Here is a 20,091-nt window from a genome sequence, read left to right as displayed (position 1 = left end):
CACCAGTTGTGAGCAAGCTTGCCCTGGATGAAGACAAAACAAAGGCATATGATAGAAGGGATGGAGCATATGCTGGGAAAGATGCAAGCCCCCTGTGTGTGGTGAGCCCTCCCCAGCAGGTCTGAGGATGGAGAATGCCCAGCATGATAGATGGGATGGTGGCAATGTTAAAGGTTCCATTAGTCAATCAGTGTTGATATGTGTCCCCTGCTATTGGTTGTGTGAGATCCCTGAAGAGAGTAGAGCTGGAGAGTTAAAAGAGCGCGAGAAAGAACATGACTCGGAGTGGAGCCAGAGAGTTAAAAGTGCGCGAAAAAGGGTGAGACTGAGAGCTGAACCGAAGAGTTAAAAGAGCTAGGTGATGCTGGTGGGCCTCAGTTTGTGGACCAACCAGATTTGGAGAAAATCAAATGTGACCTCATAGGGAACTAGGTAAGTGATTGGTTGGTGAGTATTTAACTCCTTTGATTTTTCTAACTTTTTCACCCTGTGGGAACTGGTTCTTGCTCTACCACTGAGAAGAAGCTAGCTGTTCGGTGAATATCTGGTAAGTGGTCAAGGTCTATTCTATTCTTAAGGTTTAAAATCGTACAGGGATTTGTGATAAGATTAATAAATACATAAAAGAAAATAAATAATTGACTAAAATAATTAAGTAATTAAGGAAAGCGCATAGGCATGGCAGGACAGGTGATGTGTCATGTATGCAGCATGTGGGAGCTCCTGGATACCAATGTTATCCTGGGCAAGCATGTCTGCTATAAGAGTCTGCAGTTTGAGGAGCTTCGGCTCAGAGTCATTGAGCTGGAAGCTGAGTGCGGATACTGCGACACATCAGGGAGGGGGAATGTTACCTGGACGCTTTGTACCAGGAGGCAGTCACACCCGTTAGGACGTGATCTTCTGATTTGGAAGGTGGTCAGGGACAGGAGGATGTGACTGTAGCTGAGGCAGGTAAGGGGACCCAGAGGGCCGAGTGCAGGAGCGTCAGCCTTTGCAATTGTTCAACAGATATGCGGCTCTTTCAGCTTGTTTGGATGAGAGTGGGGGCTGCAGGTTGGATGAGCTGACTGACTATGGCATTCAAGTGTGGGGAGCACAAAGGAATGTAGTGGTAGTGGGGGACAGTATAGTGAAGGGGATTGATACTCCTCTGTAGCAAAGAGCAAGAGTCCAGGTGGTTATGTTGCCTGCCTGGTGCCAGGGTTTGGGATATTTGCTCAGGGCTAGAGAGGAACTTGCAGCGGGAGGGAAAGATCCAGTGGTCATGGTCCATGCTCATAGGCAGGATGAGGAAGGGGGCTCTACATAGTCAGTGTGAGAAGCTAAGCACCAAATTAAGAAGCAGAACCTCAAAGGTAATTATTTATGGATTATTACCAGAGCCATGTGCAAATTGACATAGGACAAATAAGATTACAGAAATGAATGCGTGGCTCAAAGACTGGTGTGGGGGAAGTGTGTTCTGGTTTATGGGGCACTGGCACCAGTATTGGGAATAGTGGAATCTGTTGGGAAGGTCTACACCTGAAGCCTGCTGGGGCTGGTGTCCTTGCGAGCCACGTAACTAGGGAAGTAGAGACGGTTTTAAGTTGAATAGTTGGGGCAAGGGATCAAAGTTGGGAAGCTGTGGTAAACCAAAGAGTAGAGACAAGGCAAAAGAGAAAGGTATTAATATGAGAAATGATAAACAGACCGTGATAGGAAGGGACAGAGAGTACAAATCTAAGAGTAAAACAGGAGATAAGGCTAGACACTACAAAAATAATAAAAGGACAAAACTAAAGGCACATAGTATTCAAAACAAAACAGATGAACTGGTAGCACAAATAGAAATAAATAAGTACGATCTGATAGCCATTACAGAGACATGGCAACAGGATGACATAGATTGGGACCTGAATATTGAAGTATATGCAACATTTATGAAGGACAGCATTAGGAAAAGGTGGAGGGATTGCTGTGTTAATTAATGATGGTAATCGCACATTTGAGAGGGGTCACTTAAATTCAGGAAACCAGGATGTAGAAGCGGTTTGGGTTGAGATGAGAAATGATAAAGGCAAGAAGCCACTTGTGGGAGTGGTGTACAGGAGCCCCCTAATTGTCACTACATGGTAGGACAAAGTATAAAAGCAGGGATAATGGGAGCTTGTCAGAAAAGTGCAGTAATAATCATGGGATTATAATCTACATATAGACTGGAAAATCAGATGGGCAAAGGTAGTGTAGATGAAGAGTCCATAGAATGTTTTCAGGATAATTTCTTAGAACAGCATGTTCTGGAGCCACACAACAATCAGACCATCTGCCAAAAAATTGCTAAAAAAAAAAAGTCCGAAGAATTCTTTTGAACATTTGGTAAAGTTCTCCAACAATCATCTCCTCTACAAGACATTGTTTCATTTATTGTGCTGGATTGCTCCTACCACTTTTTATAATGGCTCTTTTTCCTGATGTTGGGTGAGGGAGCAAATTGAAAGAAATTGTTTGGTGGCCTGGCTGTGTCCACCTGCCCTTTTAACATGCAGTGAAACAGATGCATGATGAAAGGGAATGCTGAATGGCAGTGATCCTTTGTTGTGTTAAGATTGCAATGCTAAAAGACACTGTCCTGTTTTTGTCTTTTATTGCCCAGAAAATTGCCAACAGGTGAACATTTTGGAGCTGGAAAATCCAGACTGCTTTTTTCACTTTTTCTTTGCCTCGTCATGGTACAATTTTCACTTCCTCTGCTTTTTCTTTGAGCCCCTCACATCCTGTTTGGCATATTCTGTGCCTCTTTTCTTTGATGAAGTTTACATTTGCATATGATGGATGTGTTGACATATTTCCCAAATCTTTACTCTATACTAATACTGAAAATATATTCAGATTCTTTAATATGCTGTGGTTGCTATAAATGATCATAGAACCTAAAAAGCCAACTTCTGTCAGGTAGCTTGAAAGTTTATGGGTTTTGTTTTTTCGTTTCTCTTTATAAATGAATATTTAAGCACAGGACTGATAAATCAAATTTAAACTATGGTTTCAAGCAGGCACTGAATATAAATCATATAAGTGTTCACACTTCTCTCTTCTCGTGTGCCTTATGTTTCTTTCATTTTACATCCAACCTCCCCAGAATCTGCAAAAACAATTTGCAAGTAATCTAATACATCTGACTGTAACATATTGAGGAGAGAGTGAATTTCTGACTGTGAGCTTGGGATTCAAAATCAGTCATGGGTGAAGAGGTATAGTTGATGGTAGCCAAGCAGTAATGATGAGTCTATGCAAGACATTAATAAGAACTCAGTTAGTGTGCAGTATTGGACTGCGCACTAAAGGGAAAATATTGAGATTTTAGAGAGGTTACAGTGTAGGTTCACCAGGATGCTGTCAGGTATGAGGAAATATAAATATGAAGGAAGATTTGAAAAATTGGGCCCTTTTTTATTAAGAGAATGCAGATTATTGGGCAATATGACAGAAGTGTTTCAAATTATGAACGGATGGGACAGGGTAGGGAAAAACAGACTGTTTCCAGTAGTTAAGGGGTCAAGAACAAGGGCCATAGATACAATAATTCATTCCTGTGTATGCTTTGCACCCAGGACTTAAATTTGATCCTGACACTCCATAAAATAGACATATCCATGAAGATTTTTCAGAGGACCAGGAGCCTCAAAATTCGATCATACACAAAAATGGAAGTGCAATGGGGTGGGGCAGACACTATATGTTGGACGCTGAGATTACGGGAAATTTATGCTGACAATTTATTTTCATGAAACAACTAGCCAACAGAACCCTTGCTGGCTGGGTGGGAGATTGGGCATCATCGATGCCACCCAAAGGCAGCCTGCACCCATTAAATGAGAAGTGCATTGTAGCTTCAGATGGCAGGAAAGGCTTGAAACTGAATGACACGCCTGGAGGAATTGTGGAAAGGCCACTCTAATTCTCAAATGCAAAAGGCACGTTCTCAAAACAACTCACAAGGCTACTGCTAACACATTCCCTTCCTTCTTGCGGAAGGTGTGACACAATTAAGAGAGCACACAGGAAGAGAGAAAAGTTGCCTATACATCATATTGCCACCGGAGGGGCAGGTCCTGGGGATGATGAGCAGGGGCGAGTCATGGCCATAGCCAGTGACGATCCTGCTGGACAACTCCCGATGATTTCTTCCTACCTTACCGCTGTTTTTAGTTCTTGCTTCTCTCACCCTACACACTGTACATAACAAACTGAAGCTGCTTACATTTGACTCTAAAAGCTGAGCCTGGCCCCCTCGTCTCAAAAGCAGAAACTATAGAGGTTCCCTGTAGCAGTTGAGAAAGAGGATTCCAACCTACCTGAAGATGTATCATCAATCTGCATCATTCATCTGACAATAGCAAGTACCTGTGCAGAGACTAGCACCATGCATTCTTCAGAGGTTAGGTTAGAGAGTGGTCACCAACCTGGGCTGCCCTCGACAGTTTTAGAAAATAGTGATACTGAGAAAATCCTGAACAATAACAGCGAACCTAAATATCCCTGGTTTTCCTGCAGTTATCCATTCTGTCCCCTTGACTTGTAAGATAATGTATGGATTGCCACATAATTAAGACACTGTAAACAGGAATATTAGGATACTTAAGCAAAGATTCTGTTGATTGCACTGTTCAAATGGAATGCTCCATTATAGCCCAGCAAACATGTCCAAACTAATTCTACTTGCTATGTAACTTCACAATACAAAGAAAAGCAAGGTGAAGAAGATGCCGATAGTGCTGCAGCAGTGAGGGTGGTGAAGAAGAAATTGAGGATGCAGTGGTGCTGTCTGGAAGATTGATACGGCAAACAGTTCAGCAATGATGTTGTTAATTATCCATGGTACATAATATTCTAGTCATGTAAATCCATCAGGCACTGTTGCTGAGAGGTTAGAGATTCAATGTGTACTTTCTCCTATAATCCTTATAGAATGCTCAGCACCACCTCAGAAGATGCTGTGAATGCTTTTAGACTGTGGCTATTTTCCTTTTGAAGGTAGCCCCAGTGGGGTCTAAGTCCTTTGCCCGGCAGTGAAGGAACACCTGAGGCTGCTGCCAGTTGTTCTTCCACGGCCACTTTGTTCCTTCTCACTTGTGATGAATTCAAATTTGTTAGCAAAATGTTGTGACGTGTGTGGGTCTCTGGTGCTGCTTGCAGCAGTCAGTGTGTGATGCAGGCTACTGTGCAGAGGTTGGGACTTAGGGCAGAATTTTCCGTTTTGCAGACCAAATGTGGTGACGGGCGGTATAGTTGGTGAGTTTCCCACTGATCGGGGGGCAGGTTCTCATGCCTGATCTTCCGCTTGAAAGCTGATTAATTCTGCATCGATGAGCTGTTCGCCAATCATGTGGTGGGGTGGGCACTGATTTGTCCATCCACTGTTACCTCATGGGGTCGAAGTTCCTGGCACCATAGCTAAGCTGCGCCCAAACACACATTCACTCTCTGCAGGCCAGCTGTGCTGTGTGGCCAAATGACATGTCTCTCAGGAGAAGCAAGTCCTCAGTGCCTCGATCCAGCCACGACTCGCTGATGACTCTGCTCCAGGCCGTGTGCAACTGCTGAGATGTCGTCTCCCAAGGGAGAGAAGCAGGAAAGCGACTAGCCTGACCTTGCTGGTGTGGGAGGAGGTCGCCAGGGAGGTCTGTGCCTGTGGCCCATGGAAAAGAAATGATCCGAGCGCAGGAAGAGGATGAATAATCTCATCTGCTCTGCCAGGGTAAGTCAACCTTCCACTGACTCTAGATACACACTCTCACAAGGGCATCAGGAGCTCTAAGGGTTACAGTCCACATGAGTCTCAAACACTATTAGCAGAAAGGACAACTGCATTGAATGTCTTGCACACACTTTAACATCAACAACATCTCATGTATCATCCTACATACTCAACAACTTCTGCCCTTCCTGGGGAGAGCACAGTACACACAGCAGCCATGTTGCTTCCCAACTTCTCTTCCACCCGTCCTCATCACATTCATTTCCATCTGTCTTCATGCAGGCAAAGCTAGCCCACAACAAGAGGGCTGATCCCAGACAAGTGGAAGAACACCCAAAATACAGGAGCTGACTACATTTGAGGAGGAGGCAGCTGAGTTGGCAAGGGAGGACAGGGATTGCTCCTGTGGCGAAGAGAGATTGGCCTCTCTCAGCAAAGCAGTACAGATGAACCTCCATTAGTCGAACACATCATGAACTTCACACTGAGTTAAATGTAATGTTGGATTCTGCCTACTCAGGATCTGATTCCGTTTTATCTCTTTTCCAGGCACTAGCAGGAGCCGGCTGAAACAAACTTCCAGGCAGCCCCTCAGCCCAGCCCCCAGGTCACCTTGTATGATGATGCTAAGGACCCACTAGATGTAGAGTTGGCACTGTGTTTATCTGCACTCTCCACCAGTGCAGAGACACACATCTCAGTGGGTCCTAGATCCAGATTAACACAGGTTCACTTTCTGGAGAACATCTCACAGACATGTCTCCCCAGCAGTCGGAGACAGTGACAGTCCAGGTCTCTGGCATTCAGAGGACTTCTGGATAACAGGCTCCTCTGCTGAGTCTGAGTCAGATGATGAGCCTCTGCAATTGGCCATTGCACACATGCTGGAGCTGCAAAGACAGGCAGGGGAACATCAGGCAGAGTTGTCCGAGGCTGTCACCAGACTAGAATGAAGGCTGGAGGAGCCTGTCTGCGTTCTCTCTGATGCTGCGACTCTGGCAAGCGAGAGCATCGAGGTCTCCATGGGAAGGGTGGCAGCCACCATGGCGACCACTGTCCTGGAGTTTCTGTCAAATTTACACATGGACCTGCACTCCATTGTTCTAGGCATGGGTGGGATCCATCAGTGGCTAGGTGAGAGAGGGCTGGTGTACCTCGATCTCCCCCCAGTTGCCCCTTCTCCTCAGGGAATCAGGCAGGGGCCCTCAGAAAGCCAAAGGGTGGAGAAGTGTCTGCCAGACACCCCAGGGCCATCCACACAGTAGACTCCAAGGGTGTCCAGCCATTCCCAATCCCCTCTGCCTGTGACCCCATCAGCTCCACTGCTCAGGCTGAGTAAGGTTCACCTGCCCCAGAACAGGAGGCCCAAAGCAGGCTTGGCTACCTCCTCCTCAAATGGAGTCAGCTCCGGTATTTCGGGTATGGGATCTCTCCCTCTTGTTGTGGGCCAGCTTTACCTGCATGAAGACAGATGGAATGGAATATGATGAGAATGGGTGGAAGGGAAGTTGGGAAGCGTGAATGGAAGCAGGAAGGTGTGATGTGGTGGGCATTACGGAGACATGGCTGCAAGGGGATGAGGACTGGGAGCTAAATATCCAAGGATATACATCCTATCGAAAAGATAGGCAGGTTGGCAGAGGGGGTGGGGTTGCTTTGTTAGTAAGAAATGAAATTAAATCTATATCAAGAAATGATGTAGGGTCAGATAATGTAGAATCTGTGTGGGTAGAGTTGAGGAACCGCAAAGGTTAAAAAACCATAATGGGAGTTATGTACAGGCCTCCGAACAGTAGTCAGGATGTGGGGCACAAGATACACCAGGAGATAGAAAAGGTGTGTAAGAAAGGCAAGGTTACAGTGATCAAGGGGGATTTCAATATGCAGGTAGACTGGGAAAATCAGGTTGTTAGTGGATCCCAAGAAAAGGAATTTGTGGAATGTCTACGAAATGGCTTTTTGGAGCAGCTTGTGGTGGAGCCCACTAGGGAACAGGCAATTCTAGATTTAGTGATGTGTAATGAGGCAGATTTGATAAGGGAGCTTAAGGTGAAGGAACCCTTAGGAGGAAGTGACCATAATATGATAGAATTTACGCTGCAATTTGAGAGGAAAAAGCTGGAATCAGATGTAACGGTATTACAGTTGAAAAAAGGCAACAACAGAGGCATGAGGGAGGAGCTTGCCAGAATTGACTGGGAGATGAGCCTAGCAGGAAAGACAGTGGAACAGCAATGACAGGAGTTTCTGTGAGTAATTTGGGAGACGCAGCAAAAATTCATCCCTAGGAAGAAGAAGCATACTAAATGGAGGACGAGGCAACCATGGCTGACAAGGGAAGTCAGGGACAGCATAAAAGCTAAAGAGAAAGCATACAATGCGGTGAAGAGCAGTGGGAAACCAGGGGATTGGGAAGCCTACAAAGACCAACAGAGGACAACTAAAAAAGAAATAAGGAGAGAGAAGATTAAATATGAGGGTAAACTATCCAGTAATATAAAAGAAGATTGCAAGAGTTTTTTTTTAGATATATAAAGGGTAAGAGAGAGGCAAAAGTGGACATTGGGCCGCTGGAAAATGACGCTGGAGAAGTAGTAGTGGGGAACAAAGAAATGGCGGAGGAACTGAATGGATACTTTGTGTCAGTCTTCACAGTGGAAGACACGAGTGACATTCCCCAAAGTTCAAGAGAATCGGGGGGCAGAGGTGAGTATGGTGGCCATTACCAAGGAGAAGGTGCTAGGAAAACTGAAAGGTCTGAAGGTGGATAAATCACCTGGACCAGATGGATTACACCCCAGAGTTCTGAAGGAGATAGCTGAAGAGATATTGGAGGCGTTAGTGGCAATCTTTCAGGAATCACTGGAGTCAGGGAGGGTCCCAGAGGACTGGAAAATCGCTAATGTAACCCCCCTGTTTAAGAAGGGAGTGAGGCAAAAGACGGGAAATTACAGGCCGATTAGCCTGACCTCGTTCGTTGGTAAGATTTTAGAATCCGTTATTAAGGATGAGATTTCAGAATACTTGGAAGTGCATGGTAAAATCGGGCAAAGTCAGCATGGTTTCATCAAGGGGAGGTCATGCCTGACAAATCTGTTAGAATTCTTTGAAGAGGTAACGAGTAGGTTAGACAAAGGAGAGCCAATGGATGTTATCTACTTGGACTTCCAGAAGGCCTTTGACAAGGTGCTGCACAGGAGGCTGCTCAGTAAGATAAGAGCCCATGGTGTTAGAGGCAAGGTACTAGCATGGATAGAAGATTGGCTGTCTGGCAGGAGGCAGAGGGTGGGGATAAGGGGGTCCATCTCAGGATGGCGGCCGGTGACTAGTGGAGCTCTGCAGGGGTCAGTGTTGGGACCACAACTTTTCACTTTATACATTAACGATCTAGGTGAAGGAACTGAGGGCATCCTGGCTAATTTTGCAGATGATACAAAGATAGGTGGAGGGACAGGTAGTATTGAGGAGGCGGGGAGGCTGCAGAAGGGTTTGGACAGGTTAGGAGAATGGGCAAAGAAGTGGCAGGTGGAATACAACGTGGGCAAGTGTGAGGTCAGCACTTTGGTAGGAAGAATAGAGGTATAGACTATTTTCTAAATGGGGAGAGAATTCAGGAATCTGGAGTGCAAAGGGACTTGGGAGTCCTAGTCCAGGATTCTCTTAAGGTTAACTTGCAGGTTGAGTCGGTAGTTAGGAAGACAAATGCAATGTTGGCATTTATTTTGAGAGGACTAGAATATAAAAGCAGGGATGTGCTGCTGAGGCTTTATAAGGCTCTGGTCAGACCACATTTAGAATATTGTGAGCAATTTTGGGCCCCGTATCTCAGGAAGGATGTTCTGGCCCTGGAGAGGGTCCAGAGGAGGTTCACGAGAATGATCCCAGGAATGAAAGGCTTAACATATGAGGAAAGCTTGAGGACTCTGGGTCTATACTTGATGGAGTTTAGAAGGATGAGGGGGGATCTGATTGAAACTTACAGAATACTGAAAGGCCTGGATAGAGTGGACGTGGGGAAGATGTTTCCATTAGTAGGAGAGACTAGGACCCGAGGGCACAGCCTCAGAGTAAAGGGAAGACCTTTTAGAACAGTGATGAGGAGAAACTTCTTTAGCCAGAGAGTGGTGAATCTGGAATTCATTGCCACAGAAGGCTGTGGAGGCCAGGTCATTGAATGTATTTAAGACCGAGATAGATAGGTTCTGGATTGGTTAGGGGGTCAACGGTTATGGGGAGAAGGCGGGAGAATGGGGTTGAGAAACTTATCAGCCATGATTGAATGGCGGAGCAGACTCGATGGGCTGAATGGCCTAATTTCTGCTCCTATGTCTTATGGTCTTAATGGCTGCTGTGTGTACTGTGTCATCCCCAGTAAGGGCAGAATATGTTGAGTGTGCAGGATGCTAAACTATGAGGCCCTGGGCCTCCAGAGGATGCCTGCCGAAGTCATCACAGACAACAGGGCGTAGTAATCAGCATGCTGCCTTCACCTCTGCCGTAGATGTCAGGGCTGCACCCAGGCATAGTGATAAAGTACGTAAAATTAAGAAATTATAATTGGATACTGGTGGCATGGGCGCTCATTCGCTGTATATTTAATGCATCTTTGTAAATACAAATTGATCTTCTGACCCAATGCCTCAGGATGTAAATACCTCTTGCATCTGATTCTACGTGCCATCTTGTTCCAAGGGTGACCTAAGCTCCCATTCCTCATTGACCTGTCTTCATGCCCCTCAGATTCATGTTACGTTTTGCCAAGTCATGTTAGTCACTTGCCCCTAATGTCATCTAAGGGAGATACGTTAACCCAGAGCCTGAAAGTGCATTTGGACCCAGAAATGTTCTTTTAGGTCTTGCAACACACGATTGAATGATGTGTGCCCCTGTGTCTTAGAAGGTTACATGTAATGTTGTGGCATCAACACTGAGCTGTGTCCCTTGTGAGTGTGAAAGCACAATTCCTGGATGCAACCAAGTCAAAATCTAAATGGCTGCTGAAAGTGTCGTACTGGTGGCAAAGACTGCACAATGTGCTGTTGACTCAGGTTGTGCACTAGTGTGCTACCTTTCACATCGCACAGACACCACATGCAGCATTGGATGCAGACCTTTCCAATGCTGATAGTTTCATGATCCCGGAAGGTCACTGGTCCCAGGTTGAAAGGTGAGCTTACTTGAAATGTGGACATTTGGAAAGTACTTCCTGATCACTTCTATACCTTTAAGGGACAGGCGAGATGCAGACTTGTCACCTTGTGTGGACCTTACTCCTCCTTGAACCTAGTGGCAATCAGCATGTCATGCGCATGACATCTGCATCGTGCCACTGCGATGGCATCCCCATGTGGAAAGTCTCCATCCTGGCCCCTTCAAGTGCCATCCTTTCCAAGCCCTCCTTGTCCAAGCCTCCTCTATGTCTCCCTCTGGCAAGTGATCTCCCCTTTGAAGCGCCAGGTTGTACAGTGTACAGCAGACCACTATGATGTGGACACCCTCTGTGGAGAGTACTGTAGAGTCCCGCCTGAACAGTCCAAACATCAGAAGTACATCTTCAGGATGCCAATGATTTTCTCTATGATGGGCCTTGTCATAGAATGCGCCGCATTGTATCTCCCCTTTGCGGCACTTTGAGGATGATGCACTGGTGTCATAGGCCAAGTCATCTGCTAGTACTCCTTATCACCCAGCAGTCAACCCTGTAAGTGCCATAGGCCCTCAAAGATCTGTGGCACCTGGGAGTGACTCAGGATGTAGGAGTCGTGAGAACTCATTTGATACATACCATTCCTAGTTCCAGCCTTGTACCTGAGGAGCTAACTCAAGGATCATATGTGCCTAATAATCCCCCCAGCAACTTGACAGCACAATTCCTTAGAGGACTGGAAAGGGTTTTATTGTTAGAGAGGTTTAGTTCAGAAGTTGTTGAGAAAATGAGAAGTAGCATTCAATGGGGGCAGTGGTAGGTATAACATCAGCAGTTTTTGGGTGTGCAGAGCAGAGGCAATGTAAGATCAACAGCAGCTGTAACCCTTCAACTGTCTCCACAGGAACCAAAGTGAAAAGAACCTCATTTTGAATTCGTAAGGTGAAAATGCTTTACCTGGTGCCTGGTTAAGTCTATGGGTTGCTGTCGCCTTAATGGAGATTAGTTTGGGAATTTGTTAGAAGTTATGATAGTAGTAATTTGTAGCCATGTATACATATATATTTTAACCTGTGTAAATTAACAAAATGTTTCATTTAGTTTAATGTAAAAGCACGAGAATTGACGGTCTGATTCCTGGATTTAGAGCCGCATCTTAAACATAACACTTAAAATTATAGTTTATGACAGTTGTTTAAAGTTTCCCTCTGGGATTTTTAAATAACTCTGCTCTACCAACTGCATCGGTCATAACATCTTGTGTATGGCATGTGTCCTGCTGCCGTACTCCTTTAATGATGTGATCCCTATTCCCTTCTCACATTCCTCTGATTGCAACAGGCTCAATGACATCATCTCAAATGTGACCCCAAGCCCTAGTGTGTAATCGTGTCAAAGCGCAGCATAAGTTAGGGTTCCCGATTCATTACCTTTTCAATAAGTCTTCATTACTGTTTTCAGCTGAGAATGGATCTCAAAGATCTCACATGCAAAAAAATTAGGGTGCCCCTTGAATGGGCCCATGAGCCCAGCCATTGACTCCTCCCACATAGCCTATGACCTGTCCCCTGGCAATCTTTTTCTAAAATGCAACAGGAAGAATAGAAGAGCTGAATATTATTTAAATGGAGAAAGACTGCAGAAAGCTGCTGCAGAGAGGGATTTGGGGGTCCTTGTGCATGAATCACAACAATCTAGCATACAAGTTCAGCAGGTAATTGGGAAGGCAAATGGAATGTGGCCTTTATTTCAAAGGGAGTGGAGTATAAAAATAGGGAAGTCTTGCTAATACTATACAAGGCATTAGTTAGACCACACCTAGAATACTGTGAACAGTCTTGGTCCCTTTATTTAAGGAAAGATATACTGGCATTGGAGGCAGTACAGAGAAGGTTCACTAGGTTGATCCCAGGTATGGTGGGATTTTCTTATGAGGAGAGGTTGAGTAGGTTGTACTCATTGGAGTTTAGAAGAATGAGAGGTGACCTTATTGAAACATATAAGATTCTTAGGGGGCTTGACAGGGTAGATGCTGAGAGGTTGTTTCCCCTTGTGGGAGAATCTAGGACCAGAGGGCATTCTCAGAGTGAGGGGTCGCCCATTTAAGACAGAGATGAGGAAGAATTTCTTCTCTCAGAGGGTAGTCAAACTGTGGAATTCTTTACCACAGAGGATTGTAGAGGCTGGGCCGTTAAGTGTATTCAATGCTGAGATAGACAGAATTTTAATCAGTAAGGGAATCAAGGGTTATGGGGAAAAGGCAGGAAAGTGGAATTGAGGATTATTAGATCAGCCATGATTTCATTGAATGGCGAAGCAGACTCGATGGGCTGAATGGCCTCCTTCTACTCCTACATCCTAAGGTCTTATTCCATTGGGTAGTCAGCCTCTCCCTGTCACTGTGGAAGCCCCTCAGATCCTCCTGGAACCACATGATATACAGGTAGACCCACATCTGGTCACTCCCCAGATTCCCCCAGCAACCCTGGAGCCTATTATAAACGTTGTGGACATTCCTGTCCTCCCCCCCTCGAACCCAAAACTGTAGATGTCCCTATGCACCATGCGGACTTCACATCTCCCCATCTTGAGGGTGTCTGTACCGTCACATACAGAGAACACCCCCAGCAGAGCTTCGAATACCCTCCCTGCATTACTTGTTCCCCATCTACAGGCTGCAGATGCCTCCTCTGACCATGACAATGCCATCTGCAACTCTGTACCGAGCCACACACCCCAGGACCACTGTGTGTGAGATACTGACCATGCCCTGAACACTTCTCCCTCCAGTCATGACTCTGTGTGAACCCGCTCTCTTTCATCCAAAATGAAACCCCAACCAACCTCCTCGTGTCTGCATCCACCCTTTCCATCTCGGGCTCCAGTTACCCTAGACTCAGCCATTCCTCTGCATGCAGGCCCTCCCTTCCCTTATTCCTCACAACCTCACCCACCCAAGTCATTTTTTCTGCCTGCCATCCTCTCACTTACTCCTTTGGTCATCTGAATCCCATACCTCCTCCAACCCTGGCATGACTCTTCCTATCTCCCCCCACCACCCCCACTTCCCCAATCTGGCCTCTCTGGCTACAGTGCAGCCCTGCCTGTGCCCACAACAGTCTCTCTGGGTAGAGTTCAGCACTGCCTGTGCCCACAACAGTCTCTCTGGGTAGAGTTCAGCCCTGCCTGTGCCCCACAACAGTCTTTCTGGGTAGAGTTCAGCCCTGCCTGCACCCAACATCTGTCTCTCCGCATAGAGTGCAGCCCTGCCTGTGCCCCACAACAGTCTTTCTGGGTAGAGTTCAGCCCTGCCTGCGCCCCACAGCTGTCTCTCCGTATAGAGTGGCCCACAACAGTTTCTCTGGGTATGGTACAGCCCAGCCAGCCCTACCCACCCCAGTCTCGCCTGAAAGAGCAGCTTTGCCATTGGTCAGGAGTCAGAGCAGCAGCGTAAGATGGCGGCAGTGCAGTGAAAGGTAGGTGAACGTTGTGTTTACACATCTCGAAGTTGTGAGTGAAGTGAAGGTGAGCAGGTGCACGCCACTTTTACCCGGTTGTAAATCAGACAGGTCTAATTACCCGCTGACGTGGCACTAAATTGGGAGGGAGAATTTGATTCTTGCAAGTTGTGATTTTAATGAGTATTCATGACATGCTAATGCATACAAATGAGGTTCCCAACATGAATCATCGGGAACGTCAACCCACTATTATGCCATCATAAAAGTCTTGAGGGGAAAATTCCAACTTATTTTCCTGCCAGAGGAAATCCGAATTTTGGCCTCACCCAATTTTGAGTTCCCACCTGTCACAAATCCTGCTGCTGGTGGGAGTGGAAAATATGACCCTTAGTTTCTACAAGTGGCTGCTGCATCATCCTAGGTGAACCCAATCAAAAGGTAAAAAAAAGTTATAAATGTTTCAGGATGGAATATCTTCAAAAGAGAAATAAAATGTCAAGATATTCATCCAGTTAACAGTTCCCATTCCATTTTGGTGCAGGTTAGACAGGGCGCTATTTAAGTGCACTCCAGCTGACATGGCATGGATTATTGGGCACAGGTCATTGGTGTTAGTCAGCCTGACATATTATGTCATAGCTGCACTCCTTGTATCCAAAATCAGAGATGGACATCTAGCCAGTACTACAGGCATAAGCCTGTAGCAGCAGTAGTGAACTCTTTCTGTGAGATCTTCTAGCTACCCTTTGTCCTTTGTCCCCAAGATCTAACCGGTCTTGTACTTCTGAATGCTGTTAACGTGTTTGAATTAGCATACAGGATCTGGAGAGCTGCCTATCCATATGATATAATGAGAGATTTCTATTGATCAGTCCATTCCATGTGATCATGAAATCCCACGCTTTAAATTGCTGCTAGGCTTGCTTTATGATGCTAAAAATCTGACATTTCTCCTGGTTTTGGGTGGGGGAGCTGGGTGCAAGTTAAGGAGACTGGCAGTTTTTCATAGTGAACATTCTCCCCCTTCATATTTTTCTCTTGTAAGCAACTTATTAAGAGAACAAGATGATTCATGGATGCTGGTGAAGTAACTTAGCTGAGTCCAGGCTTCCATTAGTTTGTTGAAACAGCTGCAAATAAGAGAAAATATTACTTGATTGATAGGTTTATAACCTTTTGTTTTGTGATCTATTTTGTCACCGACTCAATTTTTATTTATACAAAATAAAGACGAGTCAAGTGCTTATAGTTTCTGCTATTAATGCCTTAAAGTTCTGGTTGATTGATACTTTCATAAGGTTATAGTAACAATAGTGGCAAAACCACCGATTGACAGACCTAGTTTTTGCAGACAACATTGTCCTGCGGGTTGAAGAATCGTGCACGCTCTAAACATTACCACCAATCTTGAGAGTAGCAGCGCCAAGTTTGGTCTATGCATCAGCTGTGAGAAGACCAAGACAATGATGACTGGATGGCAACAAAGCCCTCTCATTACCATCGGGCAACAGAACATCAAGGACATTGACCAATTCCCCTGTCTTGGAAGTGTTATGATCCCAGCTGATTTTATTACCTGACAAGCCAGATATCCAAGGTGGAACACAGCTTGATAGATCCTAACTTTTATTTTTTGTTTAGATACATGGAGAGTTGCTACTGAATAGTCACAGGAGTCAGCTGATGAACTTTTAACAAAAGAACATTTATTAAGCAAGAAAAAATGAATGATATTACAATACCCCTTCACCCACAACTGCACCTTTACATATAGATACAGATTTGTAAGGATAACGTAAGTTACAAAAGCTGTCTTATACTAATGTTCACAGTAGATATATAGTCCATGTAAACCAATACGCAACTGTGGTCAGGCACACCTCACTCTGAAACCAAGTGACAGATGCCACCCCAAACAAATGCTATAGATCCCTCATCAACTCCCCGCAGATGCTTGTCACACCGTGAGCCAATTGGTCTCCCTGAACTCCATCTTTCACATGAGGGTTTCCAATCTCCACTCTCAAAGAACTTGCTCTGGAATCTTCTCCCAATCAATGCTTTACCTCAGATGCCTTCTACAGAGGTCCCCGTCCAGGGTTTCAAGCTCTCCTGGATCACCACGTGCATTCAAGCTTTCTTCCACACATTCTCACTCACTGGCTCAGCCATGCCAACAGAACACCAGTGCTTCACATGCCAATATAAAGAGTTACAGACCTTCAGCTGTCTCTTTGGATCTTATGGCTTCTCAGAAGCTGTTTTTGCTTTAAGCCTGCTCCCTGCAGCTTTCTTCTATTTAAGCTTGGACCCTGCCTCTCTGCTCCTTACTTTAACTTCCACAGAACTGGACCTTTTCCAGATTCCTGTCCTTGCCCTTTGACTAAATTGTCCTCTTGGGACCTTTCCTGTTCCACTCCCCTGGATTTTGGCACTTTCTTCATTAGTTTCTGCAACCTACTCTTGCAGCTTCCTCTCCTGTGTACAGCTTCTCCTGGCATGTGCCTTCAACTTTAGTTTGGGGCCTGCTATCTGTCCCTCTGCTGTTCCACCTCTCTGGAATCCTGGCTTCAACTTAATTAAAACTACTTTTCTAGTTTTCTCTGTCTCCGTGGTTCCCTCTCTCTGGGCTCTTTGCTCAGCCACAGCACAGTATTTTTACCTTGTTTGTTTTAACTTCCCTAAACCACTACCCCCCATCCTGATAATACAGTTCTGATGAAGAGTCATACGGACTCGAAACGTTAACTGTATCCCTCTCAGCAGATGCTGTCAGACCTGCTGAGTTTTTCCAGCTATTTTTGTTTTTTTCAGATTTCCAGCATCCGCAGTATTTTTCTTTTATCTGATAACACAGTTCTCCACTTCAAGGGTCATAAAAGTCATTAGAATGCAGGCATGCCTTAGACCTGCCGGCTCTACTCTAAAATGAAACTCAATCCCAGGTTTCACCTTTTTAACCCACAAATAGAAAAATATAAATTAAACTTAAACCTAAAGATATACCATATTCCTAACACTCTAATTCCTAAGAAGCAACATCTCCAGGAAGGGTGACATAGAAATTGATGTCCACATGAGAATCTGCAAAGCTGCTTTAGCAGCTCCACACAGTCTGGGCATCTAACACCACAAACGAAAATTGTGCCTTTCAGGACACTTTTGCCCAAGGTGCTTGCGCCAAGCCAGGAAATTTCCCCATCTAAAGCTAGCTGCCTCTAAAATGAAAACCCAGCCTGTTATTTCTGTTTTTCTGTCCATGGAGGCTCCCTGATTTTCTGAGTATTTCCAGCATTTACTGTTTTTATTTCAGGTTTTCAGCATCCACAGCTTTAGTGTTATACACAGCAGTTTGTCTAGAACGTGTAATTTGATCCTGCCTGCCACAGAGCAATTAAAGTTCCTTGCAATGTGTCATTGTCATGCAGACAAGCAGACTATAGAGCTCACAATGCTGCTGTGTTGCAAGCATGACTAAAGCAGGTGCAAATCATGTGGAAATGTTGATATGGTAGATTCATAAAGTGGAGCTGTAGTCAGCTTTGTGAAGCTGTTATCTAGTGTAAAAGCAAAATACTGAGGATGCTGGAAATCTGAAACAAAAACAGAAATTGCTGGAAAAACTCAGCAGGTCTGACAGCATCTGTGGAGAGAAAGACAAGAGTTAACGTTTCGAGTCCGTACCTATCCGAGTCTTTCTCTCCACAGATGCTGTCAGGCCTGCTGAGTTTTTCCAGCAATTTTTGTTTTTGTTTCTGTTATCTAGTGTTCTGCATTTGTATTATGGTTGTCCTTGCTGGTAAAATAAAAGACTTTATACCTCAGTTAGCAGATTAGTTAGTTTTGGAGTACTATGTCTTTTTGGAAGCAATAACAATTATTTAAGTCAAAATGAAAGAACTAAAGTCAAGGTTACAACTTTATAGGAAAAAAACATTAAAATCCAACAACCAGGGGGGGTGCAGCACAGATGCAGCTACAGCAGTAGGCGGCCTGGTCTGACACATGCCGCAAAGCCTTCCTTGTCCGCTGCTACAGCCTGACAGGCCGCCATCCACATGGATGAGAAGCCCTTCCTTCTGTTGTCTCGCCTGCTGGAAGGGCTTCATTGAGCTGAGGCACCAGCAAATGAGAGAGAGAATCCGTTTTGCTGTGAAGAGTGCAGCAAATGCTTCCAGAGTTTCAATCACTTGATGATCCACCACCATCCTGCCCAGGGCAGGTAGGTAGGAGTTTCAGGCTCCAAGCACGGCAAGGCACCACACTTCAATAGGGCCCACTTCTAATTTCCTCAACTCCGGTTCTGAGGGTTGCCAGTCCTGCAGGATTGGCCTGGAATGTCTCCAGGATTTGAGGACCAATCTCCAGGACAATGCTGTGTACAACCCAGGTGAAAAATCATTGGGACATTGAAAACAATTTTTGTTTTGTCATTTGCTTTGAACATGTCTCTTTACCAAATATAAAAATATTGAAAATGGGGAAAAAAGGGCTCTTTGGCTGACAGCCAAGCATCATCCAATTGCGTAATGAGTCTTTTTGTTTTCCAATTGGCATAGAAGGTAATGTGTCACAAGGATGAATGTGTTGGCCAACTAATGGCTAGAGCGTGCGGGAAAGTAATGTGGTGAAACCTCCAGGAATACATTTAATCGCAGTTGGCAACTCTACTGGTACTCCACAGTCTAGGTGTGCAGTTCATGGGGATTGATCGAGTATTCATGTGCAATCCCAAAATGGTCTTCAGGCTCCCTAGATAGTTCCCAGATTCCTCCATACAGATGCCCATGTGCAGAAGGAATTTAACATTGCAAGAAATCACTTTGATAAATCTAACACTGCACCATTAATCTCATTCTGGTGTTATGATCACAACTAATGTTAATACTGGACAAGTTGGATCCCAGAGTGAAACCTGGCTTAATAGATCCTAACTTTTTTTTAAGAGACCATGGAGGAAAATACCAAACAAATTTACAGGAGTCTCCTGATGAAGTTTTAAAACAAAAGATAAAGTATTTCTGAAACAAGAAAAATAAACTATATTACACCAGACAAAAAGGTTGGAAAGATCTCAATACAAACACAAGAAGACGATTCAAATTTACACAATTCTTTTAACCCAGCAATATCTGTACAGGCATATAAACCAGTGAAGAGTTATCAGTGGCTTGACACAAAGGCTTCTCGCTTGGAACTGGCACAGTTGCAAATAGTTTGATTCCGTTAAATTCCTGAGTATTCACTTGATGCTTCTCACCCAACTCATATCTCTCCCCGAAACACCAAAAAAACTGCACTCAAAACTCACTGTTTCCTCAACTGCAGAGTAAGCAGATGAGTTTCCTAAACTCAGTCTTCCAGTAGCACCTTGGCTAAACCCACCACTTTGCTGAGTTCTATAGCTGACTACTCAGTTAGCTATTGTCAACAATAGCTTTGTAGTTCTTCTTATCAGAGAGCTTAACATTCCTGTCTTCTCTTTCTGACACGCCTTGGATTCTCTTTTCTGTCTTTTCTCTGTGTTTTCCCCTGAACCACTGTCACGAGGCAACAGTAAAGTTTTTTATACTTTGTTTTTTCCCCCAGAATCACTAAACTTTTAACCCCTTTTAACCCATATTACAAACAACCTAACTGAAACTGAAACCATTTTACCTTTCTTAACACAAATATATATATTACATGTTCAACTTAAAATTATACATTGTTCATAACACTGGGGTTACCTGTGAAATGAA

The sequence above is a fragment of the Cetorhinus maximus genome, chromosome 4, assembly GCF_964194155.1.
Source record: "Cetorhinus maximus chromosome 4, sCetMax3.hap1.1, whole genome shotgun sequence".
NCBI classification, from domain to species: domain Eukaryota; kingdom Metazoa; phylum Chordata; class Chondrichthyes; order Lamniformes; family Cetorhinidae; genus Cetorhinus; species Cetorhinus maximus.
This window is presented reverse-complemented; position numbering follows the sequence as displayed.